Below are 12,986 nucleotides of genomic sequence, written 5' to 3' on the forward strand. Positions count from 1 at the left end.
TTGAAAGCCTCAGGTTACTTATAACATCCTTTTTTTTTTTTTTTTAGCTTTCTTTTCTTGACCTCCAACCTGCTAAGGTTGCTGCTTCAAATATACAGGAAACCTTGCACATTTGAGGAATAATTTCTCTGAACTTCCCTTCCTTCCCTGCCTCTGGAGAATAGTATAATATTGCTGAATATTTGGTGAAGAGCTGAGGGAAATAACTGACAGGTGGTAATTACATAGATAGCCGAGTTTTTTTTTTTTTTTTTTTTTTTTTTTTTGGACAATCTCAGTTGTTTTCCTAACTCTTTTATGGCATGTTCTTCTTTCTCTCATTAGTATTTTAAGAATATAAATGCCTTGCCACTTTTTGTCGTTTAATTCATTTGTATTTCTTTAACTCTGTATGATCTTAAAACTTGTCCCATTCGTTTGGTGTTGATGTTGAGTGTTAGGCAAGCATTATAGTTTCTTGCGACTTGATAAATCTGAATAATGAGAAATGAGAAAGCTCTATATTTCAAATTAAATAAGTCTCATAGTAAAGATGATGTGAATTAATAAAACTCGAGATGTAACAATTAGAAAGTATTTGTACATATTAAAGGGATTTGAGTGTACAAGGAAATCTGAAACTAACCTCTAACCTTTAATCTTTTTCTCTTCTTTCTTTTTAAAATTTAATTTTATTCATGCTTGCCTTGGGATGGAGACTAGATCATTCAGTAAAAACATACAGTAAAACCAATGTCTTATAATGTACAACTTTTAAATTACAATAATGTGGTACCTTAATTACTTCCATGCACCTAAGTCCAACATTTTTTTATAAGCGCAATCAGTACTTCTAGGAGCATTTTATAATAACGTAATTCCTAATTAATTTTTCCTTGTAGATAGAGCAAGCACCTCCAAAATATAAATTCCTATACACAGTAAGTACATTACTTAAAATGAACTCTTAAGTAAATTAAGTACATGGACAGTCTTAAGATAAACTGACATTATATATTAATCTAGTTAAGCAACAAACCATAGTGCCAAATGGAAAAAGTGTATTTTCAAATAAATTTTAAGAACTAATTTAATTTTTATAATTAAATACAGAAAATATACTGATTTGCTAAAATAAATAAGATGTGATGCCTCAACACTTCACTATAAAGAATGCATACCAGAACATTTATAAACAGCAGATGAGTCTTATTAAGAATAGTTTACAACAATAAATGCTGGCTAAATAGAAGTGCATATTGTGAAACAGTATGGGTGGTATATGTTTTGCCACATACTTTTGTTACCTTGAGGTAGATAAGACATGTACCAAATTTGGCATTCATTTTCAATTGCTGCTGGTATCATGTGTTTTAAGCAATGTGTACGGTATGAAAAACTTGAAAATATGAATGAAAACGTCTTAGAAAAAATAGATATTTTCATGCAATTATGTACAGTCTCACTGTGTAAATTTCAAGATAAGGTTTGTTTCCTGTAAAACAGATCATTGTTCTATGAGAGAATGTTCTTTACTTGTCTTAGTGCATTACTTTTGTCTCCTCCTGTGTTGCATTATTTTGCTCGTCTTTATTTTTGTGTGCAAATGACATACCAGTTAAAATGAAAACTATCTCACATGTAGAAAAAGAAAGTCGGGATTTTAAAAACCAAAAACTCATAAAAATCCTTATTAAATGACACCATCTGATTCAAGTAAAAATGACTTAAACACTAGTAATAAAAAAAGACAAAACACATTTCATGAAGAATACAAAGATAGATGTCTGCTGAGTGTTTTAGTTCAGATGTTTCAGAATGCTGCCATATGTTTTATGAGGAATTTGGGGGAAGATTTTATACCAGAAGGTTAACACCTTCTTGTTAACATGTGGCCTGTATTGACTTAAGTGCCGGATGCCTAGGGACTCAAGCTGCTTGTTAAAGAGGAACAGAGTCTCCATTGTTGTTCAGAATTCCTTCCTCATTTCCTCTCTCCTCAAGCTTCCCATCCTCTATTGGCTCAGTTTCTAGCATTTCAGTATCTTCTTGCCTGCCAAAGAACTTGTCCAAGTCACTAGTGTGTTTTCCTTCTCAAAATGTTCATCCTTCCTTAGCTCACAAAACTGATTTATGAGAAAACAGTCCTCCCCACCCCTAACAAACTGGCTGTCCCAAGAAGATTGGTACAAGGCTTCTAATTGAGCCAGATTTGCTATTCCTTTTTCCTGTTTTTCTTGGCTCACTGACTTTAATATCAAACTTTTCAATTACAGTTGGGACACTGAGCTATTCAAGTCATTTAATTTATCAACAACATCAGTAGGATTATGTTGGGAACTAAGTTCCTGCAATAAAAGAATCAAAATTGAATCTCTGATTCTTTTCCCTTTCTTTTCTAGCCAGTTGCTGTGATGCTTCCTCTAGCGCTGCTTGGGCTTTAACCAGTCCATTCCTTTCACATTTTGATTTGCCTTTCTTATATTTTTCTTTGCTTTGTTATTTCCAATTGGAAAGATCTATAATAAGCTTGGGTTCATACTAATGGTTAATTTCACTCTCTCTCAAAACTAAGTTATCTAAATATGATGACTACTTCATTTTGTAGTTACAAGTATGGCTACACTCCAGATCACAATATTTTGATGATGATCTCAGTTTTGATGATGATCTCAGTACTGCCAACAAGGCTCAGTAGAGTAATTGTTATCAAAAGCAGGATCCTCCAGATACTTTTCCCAGTCTCCATCCAAATATTTTCAGGGATCAACTTGTACTTCTGCTTTATCAGTGACATCAGACAGAGCTCTTGGATCAAGCTGAAATTCATCAATATCAAAGTTGTTATGTATAGGCTAATCATGTTCTGAAAACTGACAATCATGGTACATTTCCCAGTTATAAATGTGACTGTGAGTTTCATCCATAGGCAAAATATTATCAACTTCATCTTCAATATGAATAGGATGGCTTGAAATTGGCTCATCCATTGGAAAAGAATATATGCTCATGTAAGGATGAGAGAGCACTTCTTCTGCTGTTAACCGATTCATGGGGCTAAATGTCAAAACTCTGTTCATAACAGGAATAGATTCTAAAATTAGCTGCATCTGTTTAAGTTCATGTGCACCTGCCAAAAGGGTTTTACCAGTCAGCATTTCAGCAAAGATGCAGCCTGCTGCCCACATGTCAATGGCTTTCATATAATTATTAGGAAAAAGTAAAAGACGTGGGGATCTGTACCATTTAGTAACCAATCCTTCAGAAAGATGACCTTTATGGGAATAATGAGTATCCATGATCCGTGCAAGACCAGAGTCACCTATCTTCAGCACCAAGTCTTCAGTATTAGTGAAAAGAGTAGCTGGTTTGAGATCTTTGTGCAGTACATTTGCAGTGTGAATATACTTGAGCCCCCGTGGCAGCTGATACATGAGAAGCCTGGCATGCTCTTCCAGTAAAGGGCCCTGCTTTGGCACATTAGCCAAGTCTGTTTCCATATACTCCTGAACAATGTAAACACTGTTCAGTTCCATAAGAGATCGCATATCATCTGTTAATTGGCTTCCACTGGGACCAAGAATTTCAAACGTTTTCACAATGTTATAATGATCAAGTCTTCTAAAATTTTGATTTCACAGAGAGCATGTTTGACCTTCTGGGGATTGGTAAGGACAATTTTCTTGATGGCTACTCCTTTGTCACAGTCATTGTCTATAGCAGAAAAAAAAAAACCATTGCCTCCACAACCCAATGGTTTTAAGTCCATATACCTAGAACCCAGATCAAAACCATGAATGTTCATTAGACTTTCAAATTTCTCTGCCATTTTGAAACCCTTACCTGGGAGAGACCCCTTCCCACTTATATCACATCAGAGCACAGATGGAAAGCACCATCTGTGAACCAGAGAGTAAACCCTCATCAGACTAAATCTGCCAGAGCCTTGATCTTGGACTTCCCAGACTCCAGAACTGTGAAAAATAAATTTCTGTTGTTTATAACCACCCAGTTTATGTTGTTTTGCTATCTAGTATAAACATCTAAGAAAAAATAAAAAACATAAGTTGACTCAAAAGACTTGAACCAGCAATCAAAAATTGCTTCATAACGGGAATCCATGGTTCACAAGTATTCAAACTCTCAGGGTAGAATGTAGTCTAGTCTTATACAACATCTTACAGTTAAAGTGAAATAACTTCTCAAGTCATGTTATGAGACTGGTGTGATATAGATGTCACCAATATTTGAAAAGCATAGTATGAAAAAGGAAAATTGCAGGCCAATTTCAGTCCTGAATTGTTATAAAAAATCCTAAACAAAATATTAACAAATATACTCCAGCAAAACATAAAAGAATAAGAAAGTATGGCCATGTTGAACTTATCTAAGAAAACCAAGTTCAGTTTAATATTAGAATATCAATTAATGTAATTTATGACATTAAGGGTTTAGAGGAGAATAATTTAAGGGTTTAGAGGAAAATCATGTGTAAATGAATGTTTGGCATTTAAGAGAGATGGCATAACAGATAAGTGGAGAAATGCAGGGTTTTCAACAAAAGGTGAAGAGACAATTGTAATTCATTATTATTCAATATATGTAGAAAAATGTAACATTCATTTTAGACAGAAATCTTAGAAAACTGAGAGAGATGTATGATTTCTTAATCTGGTAGAGGTTATATATAAAATATCTATAGCAGCACGATACTTAACAATGAAAACATAGAAAACTTTGCTTTAAGATTACCAATAAGAAAAGAAAGTTTATTTTTACTACTTCTAAGCATGGCATTGGAGGTCCTAATAAGAAAAAAATGAATTATGAAAAGTGGAAAAGAAGAAACAGAATTGTCTTTATTCACGTTTGTACATAGAGGCATGCAAAAGCTATGATAGATAGATAGATTCAAAAACTATGATACTAGAAATAGTAGATGACTTTTTCGAGATTGATGAATATAAATTCAATATTAAAAAATTATTTATCAGAGCGATGTCAGCCAGAATGGCAGAATAAGTACCTCTACAAATCATTTCATTCATAAAAACAATAGAATGCTGGCAAATAGTCTTATAATCAAGTTTTCCAGAAGTCTGAAAATTAGCTAAAGGCTTGCAATGATCTGGAGTGCATTTATTCAAGAAGAACAGAAAAACAAAAAAATTTTACTGAGAAAAGAAGAGTACATTTTGTAGCATTTTAACTTGCCCTATTTTTGAGGTGGGTGGGCTTTTCCTACTAGATATCAAGATTATTATTATTTTTTAGTAAATAAAACAACATGCTTCAGTAATAGAAATACAGAAAAATGAGCAGAACAAATTACCTCCCCCCCAAAAAAAATCATGTGTAAATGAATGTTTGGCATATGAGAGAGATGGCATAACAGATAAGTGGAGAAATGCAGGGTTTTCAACAAAAGGTGATGAGACAATTGTAATTCATGTTTAAAAAAACAAAATCAGACGACCCCTGCCTCATACTCTACCCCTCCTCTAAATCCAAGGTATATTAAAGACCTAATTGTTAAAGGGAAAACTACTCATTTAAAGAAATTAATATAGAAAAATATTTTTGTTATTTTTGAAGTTGGGAAAACTTCTTTAAAAATAGCAAAAGCATTCATCATTAAAGTGATAGATAATTTAACTACATTAAAATGAACTATTCAGGCCCTCAGAGTATTAGAAGAAAGTTAAGACAAGTGACTTTGAAAGAAGTGAGAGAAGATATGTGCAAAAGATAGACAATTGATTTGAATTTGGAATATATACATAACACTCCTGCATATTTTTTTAAATAAAATTTTTCTGGCAAATAATCTGTGAAAATGTGTTTCACATCTTTAATATCAAGATATGCAAAATAATAACACAATAGTATAACACTATAAACCCTAAAGAATTTCAAAAGTTTTAAAAGTAGGAAAATACCAATTGTGTTAGATTAAATTATTGGTTCCAGTACTTTATTCCTCTGTAACAAAATTATACATGCACATCCTAGTTGTGGCCTCGTGATGCATAAAATGAATATCATTCATCTTGACTTTGGGCTTGTTATTTAGGATTTGCTTTGGCTGATGGAATATAAGTGTACATGACAGAAACAATGGTTTAAATTATTATTTTACTGTGGGGTTTGCTCCTAAGCTCTCCTACAAAATTCCTATGCATGTAGTAATAGCATATAATATTCACAACATTAATGATCTTTACATTGATTGAATTTTCTTTATTGGTGAGTAATCTAAAAATTATGAGGTGTTTCATGAACACACACACACACACACACACACACACACACATACACACACACACACACACTTTTTGCTCTTGCACCTTGCTCCCAAGTTTATTTTCAATGTTGGGTCATGATGCTCAATGCCTATTTTCTTGGAAAAGTAAGGAATTCCATTATGTTCATCCTGAATTAGTTGCCTTTTTATCAACAGCATTTTCTACCTCTTGCCTTTTGAAAGACAACCAATTGGCTCATTGAGTATTTGTATAGTAGTCTAGAGAATGACTTTCCTCTGAAACATTGGAAATCTCATAGTGATTGCTTCTGCAGTTGTCTCTGTTTTGGGGTATAACATCAGACCAGTGTCTTTTGTGTGCAAAATGCTGCTGTGGAAATCAGAGAAGAAATCAGAGAAGCTGTTTTCTTCTCTGATTTTGTTTGCAGTTGCCCTCCTTGCAGGTCTCTGGCCAGTCTTCCTAAGATGTAATTCATTCAACCAATATTTATCAAGCACCTGTGCAGTGAGTGACTAAGTACCTGATCCCCTGCAGCTTACACCCTATTGAGAAATATAAAATCTAATACTGTAACATCAAATTTCTCAATTCACGGGTGTTAATAAAACCAAAAATCATATAACTCCTTTTCCAAGTTCTCTGTCTGCCAATGCTTGCTGTATTAGCCTGCTTGCTGTATTAGTCTGCTTGCTCTATTAGTCTGCCATAACAAAATACTATTGACTGGTGGCTGGAAGTCAAGATCAATGTGCCAGCAGCATTGTTGTCTGGTGAGGGCTCTTCCTTTAGGTTGCAGATGGCCACCTTCTCACTGTATTATCAGTGGCCTTTTCTGGGTGTGGTGTGTGCACTTGGAGAGACACAGTGAGCTCTTTGGTGTCTCTTCTCATAAGGACACTAATTCTATCAGATCAGGGACCAACCTTTATGACCTTATTTACCTCCTTACTCCAAATATAGCCACACTGGGGGTTAGGACTTCAATATATACATTTTGAAGGAGACACATAAATCTTGTCCATAACACTTGCTGATCTTGTTCATGACCCTCTTCTTGACTTAGAGATTCCATTGCTGGGACCCTCAGAATTAACTTCATTACTCTTTATAGTATGTAGTGCTTTTACTTGAGCCATGTAGCTCAGCCTCATGGCCAGTTCTGTCCTCAAACTTATTATCGTCATCAACTCACATTGATTAGATATCTACTTATTTTAAATTGCCTTATTTGAGTACTATGCAGCTTGCCCTTATCAGATTGACTGTTAGTGAATGCCCAAAGTCACAACTGGAGCTCAATTCCTTCTTACATCTTCATCTAACCTTCCTGAGACTTCTGCATTTCTGCCACCAGTTTAATGTCTATAGACTGAGGCTATTTATTACTCACTAAATGACAAATGGCCTGTCATTTTTAGAAATGCTGTCTTATGACTTCGTAGCACAGATATTTCCCAAACAGGCTTTGTGAGGCCACCCATGACCTCACTGGGGCTTGCTGCAATCTCATGCTCTATGTTGTAGTATAATTGTTAGCTCTAAGGACAGAGGCTGGCTCAAGAATTTTACCCAACTTAGAAAATCAAATAGATGAATTAATTGCTATTTATATATCAGTTGTCTCTGAGAAACACATAATTGGGTAGGCTTCTCATTTCAAGAAGAAAAAGATGGGGTAAAAACTCATTTGGGACAAGGAAAATCAATCATAGTGAGAAAGTCCTTTGAGAACTGTGGATCCTTGCACCAATTGTACCCTCTCAGGTGGGTCCCCTATTTAAAAAGGGGAATATTTTTAGAACTGAGTGCTTCAGAATTGGGCATTTGTGTCATAACTATGGCTTATGTTCCCATGATAACAACAAACAAGACCCCATGGGATCTTCTCCACTTTAATGGGGTGAATTGTTCAATTGACAGAGGAGATTTAGAATGCTTTGTCAGACAAACTAACACAGGTCCATTTTCCCATCTAGAATAAGCTTTTCTAAATAACTTTTCATAGATGAAGCTTCTTGTAAAGTAAATACTACCAGAAATATGTTCTCTTTTTAGAACTATAGCTCAATGTTTCAGTCATGGCATCAGTCATTTTCCTAGAATCATATGTAACTGGGAACATTGTGTATTTCATTGAAAATACCCTGTAGGCACCAAGAAAATCATAAAAGTAGGTTCTTTCTGTGGATTCATTAAATTATTAACTTATTGCGAGATCATTCCAGAGAGTCTATAGAGACTTGTCAGGTAGGATAATGGAACATATTGTCTTTTAGAAACAAAGCATTTAGTCCATATATTATTCGACTGCTCTGAGATCCAAGAGTTGTTCTCTCCTAATTCCCACTGTCAAGATACTGTGATAACCAGGGAAATGCTAGAGTGATCATTCATGCAATGATGATTAATACCAATCACTTATACTTTCTTTTTAAAAGAATATTATAGATAGCAAAGATAAATCATTTTTATTTACAAGGTGAGCTGAGTTAACCCAGCTCCATAAGGTTATAAAGTAAAATGATATTTTATAAAATCTCCAAGAAAAGTTCTAAAAGTTTAAAACATTCACTTTATTTTATCCTTTGTGCTCCCATTGTAGGCTTTATGTTCCATAATTTCAGAGCAGTAGTTTACTAGATACGTTAGGTGTCCGTTTCCCTAGTTTGAATATACTCACATAAAGACAAGGCCCAAATCTTTTACTTTGTATAAACAGTACCAAGCATGGAAGTCAGCACTTACTGTTCACTCAACGTAAGTGAATGAGTGAATAGCTTATGCACAATGATTAGAATAGATTACTTTTCCTGTATTACTGTGAGTTTAGCAAAAAACGAAAAACAAAAAACCCAACAACAAACAAAATATCTGCAAACCTACCTTTAATAGGAAACGAAACAGGTTTTCCTCTATATAGTAACATGTAAAACTTTAGCTTATGGAGTAAATGGACCATAGATTTTAATATAAGATAGTTAATTATGACTTTGCTAGATATTTGAATTTTATATTCTGAAAATAAGGCCAATATATTAAGAAACATATCTTAGCTTTCTTTGTTAGTTTCTGCTTCTACCATCAAAGAAATTAAAAGTTTCGTATTTTAGTAGTAAAAGTTTTGTGAAACCTATGCTTTTGTTTTAGTTCTTCTACTTTTGCCTTCTAAAAAAAGTGACATTTTGGCTTTCTATAATTTCCTGTAAAATAGAAATGATAATGACAGTTTTGTCTTTTTAAGAAGGATGATTATAACAAAAAATAAAATGACAATATGTGGAAATATTTTGCAAAAACATAAAGTGCCAAGCAGCAATAGGGAAGTATTGGAACACAAACAGATATAGGAATATGATGACGAAAGTATTGGCTAATGAATTTCTTTTCCCCTTTACCTTTATTCAGTATTCAAAGCTCTTTAAAATGTTCGTTATATAGAGGTTGGATTGGAATGGACACTACTTAATTTCAAACTACAGCACTGTAACTTCTACCCTCCCTAGCTGACACTTCCATAACTATCTGAACACCTTCCGCCCTTGCCTTAGCCTGTCTATCCAAGATAGGCCACTTCCTACTAGTGGGGCAGGTGCCTTTCCTCTTCCTTATGTTTCCTTTCTACAAGTGGAGCTCAATCTATATAAACTAAATATCTCTTCTCTGCTTTACTGGTTCTGAGCTGAGGAAATAGAATAATTTGTCTGAGTGGTTAACTTGGGTAGGATAACAGGACATGCTTGGCTCAGCACCACTTGGCTCTGAGATCAAGCTGGCTTAAAAGACAAGCTCTCCTCTACTTTTTTGCACTGTCAAGTCTTACCTACATAGACTTCCATGATGCACAAAGGCCTTCCTCGGTGTGGCACAATCTACAATTGGGTGTCCAAGTCTCTCTAATCCAGGGGTCCAATATTGGCAATCCTACTTTGCCATGCCACCTAAAGCTAGGTCCTCCAACCTAGCCATTGGTTAGTATAAGTGATTGTTTACCCTTGATAATTATTGCTTATTTTATTTCTCAACTACTTCAGAACCTGAACAGTGAAGAGGTATGATCTTTATTGCTTTTTGCTTTCCTTCACCCCTGAGTTCTGTACATGTATGCTGGCAGTGTCTAAAAAAAAAAAAAAAAAAAAAAAAGGCCTTCTAGCCCCAGAGTCTGTTCACATTTCCTGCTCTTTCCTCCATTTTTGCCTAGTATTTCTCATTCCTCTTTTCCTGATTCTCTGGCCCCCATTTTTGCCTGTATCTTGACACCCAATGTTAATTTCAAGTTTCCATTGCCATTATAGTCCATGCATTTTTACTTTTGGGAAGAAAACACCTTCACAGGTGGTCAACACACTTGCCCTAACCAAACCATCCCATTGATAAAGGGAGGTTGACACATCCTGTTGCAAATGAAGGTCAGCACCCCTGCCTGACTGTAGTTCTGTTAGCCTTTCCTGTGTTTTTGCAGCCTTGTCTCTCTTAGCCCATAGAGATTTCCCAAAGACATTGGGAGCTACTTGAATGCTGGAAAAAATGTTTCACTTTTCTCTGATCCTGCCAAAACGTTGTTTATACTTCCTCTGTGCATGAGATTGAAATTGCCTGCGAGAAGGTTGGAATTACCAAAAATTTCTATTTAGATTCTGAGTGGAATGCAATTCAGGAGATTATGCATTGGTATGCTTTCTCTTCTTCTTCTTTTGTATTTGTTGGTATTTAGTTTAAATGTCTCGTTTATTGTTTTGTCAGTGCTGTGATATGATATCACTTTGTAACCAGCATGGTGCCACTAATTCAAAGGTCACTGAGATACTCAGCTGGTGTTTATATTCCATTTCCTACTTGGAACACTGTGTTTAAAGTTCTGATTGACTTCACCAAGTTACTGAGGTCAGGAAGACCTCATCCACTGAGAAGACAGAAATTTCAAAAAAATTAAAAATTGTCTTAGAGATTTGAAATGTGAAATATAGAAGGAAACACTAAGTCCTTTAAACTCTCAGTTTAAAAATATAAACTGATATGAGACAGTAAGTGATTTGCCTGGTAGAAATTATACTAAATGTCAAGGCAAGGACTATAAGAAAGTTGACATTATGCTTGATTTAGGTCTTTTCCCCTACTTCACATCACTGTCTTCTCATTACCAGAAAAGTGTAAAAATATTTCATCAGACACTTGCTAACTGAAACAGTTTACTCAGTTTTTCCGTAAAATTGATTACTGAAAAATTACTTCTTGCTTTGAGTATTTAGTACTCTCCTCAAAGAGCAAAGGCAGTCATTTAATTCTTTATTTCTTATTTGTGAAGTTGATAGCTAAGAGTAATTATTCTATTAGGGTCTCATAGAGATTAAAGCCTTACTGAAGGTTGAGGGAGTAGGCAGGATCTGTGATGCTACTAACTTTGATCTGAAATTATAAACATGTAATCACAAAACCACTGTGGTTCCAGCAGTGACTGGCCTGTACTTCGAAACACAATCTACTTTCATAAAAGGGTGAGGGAGTTCACTCTGCCTGCCTTGAGTCCATGGCAGCAGGGGTATGGCTGCATAATTCTTTTACCAGGAGATGAAGAATTGAAACCAATCATTCAATTTAACATACTTGGTATTTTCTGACTTTTACGTATTTGACAATATTTTGAGTGAGTAATGATATCCTATTATTATTAATGTGTACATTTTTAACTCTAAAGACATTAAGCACATTTTTATGTGTGTGTGAATCAGGTACATTTCTTTTTATAAAGTGCCTATTGAAGTAATCAGCCTATTTTTCTATTAAACCACATATATTTTTAAACATTTTTTAATATATAAGAGTTTTCATGTATTTCCAAATAAAGACCATTGCCTATTATATTTCTTATATTTTTTTCTAAAATGACATTTTCCTTTTATAATATTTGAGAGCTAGACATTTTTAATTTTAATGGAGTTAAATTTATTGATCAGTCTTAATGGTGGTTCCTTTTTGTAGCCAGTTGACAAGTGGAGTGAATTTATTAACATATTTGGCAACTGACTGGCTGTTAGCTAGCATAAGAGAAGGAGGTTTTCTTTTCAATATTTAGGCTGGCTCAAGCCAAATCACTTGTAGACTGACCCAGTTATGAGAACACAAATGATGTGAATGATGTGTGCAGAGTCTATAAAGACTGGGCTTAGAAGTGCCATAACATTACATCTACTGCATTCTATTGGTCAGAGAAAGCCACAGACAAGCCCAGAATTAAGCAGAGGAGTAATAGATCACCTCTATGGTGTAAGTGCTACTAAGTCACATTGAAATGACATGATACTAAAAAGGGATGAATTCCTGCAATATATCAGAGATCTTTGTATAAGATTTCAGAGGCCAGCAGAAGCAAGCCACCCCATGCCAAAGTCTTTGTAAGCACCATCATCACTGTAGTGTTTAAATGCAGTAACCACTTGACTTCTCATTGCTTTGTGCTTCATCAGAATTTCATCCCATGCCTCCTTGGTATTCACTGGAGTAATTAGGATGCCACCAGAAGCCATAGGATAACAGTGTTACATTTTCTCACCCTGTAAAAAGATTAGTATACCCATCCAATATGAGAGGAACCCAATTAAAGAATTACATTTTGAAGGTCTTTTTCAGCGGCCAGACCTAGTATAAATTACTGCATCAGAGAGGAAATCAGCAAGACAAAGATAGCAAAGTTATAAAGCATTTTTGAAAACAGTTTTCATGAAATAAGTTATTACGTTGTGGCCA

General features: G+C 34.7%; 1 pseudogene; it reads right to left on the reverse strand.

Annotated features, from left to right (window-relative positions):
* Positions 1-1,778: 1,778 nt before the first annotated feature.
* Positions 1,779-3,808, reverse strand: LOC101031293 (mitogen-activated protein kinase 6 pseudogene; annotated as a pseudogene).
* Between the last annotated feature and the right edge of the window lie 9,178 nt (positions 3,809-12,986).

This window comes from Saimiri boliviensis, chromosome 10 (assembly GCF_048565385.1).
Source record: "Saimiri boliviensis isolate mSaiBol1 chromosome 10, mSaiBol1.pri, whole genome shotgun sequence".
Classification (NCBI taxonomy): domain Eukaryota; kingdom Metazoa; phylum Chordata; class Mammalia; order Primates; family Cebidae; genus Saimiri; species Saimiri boliviensis.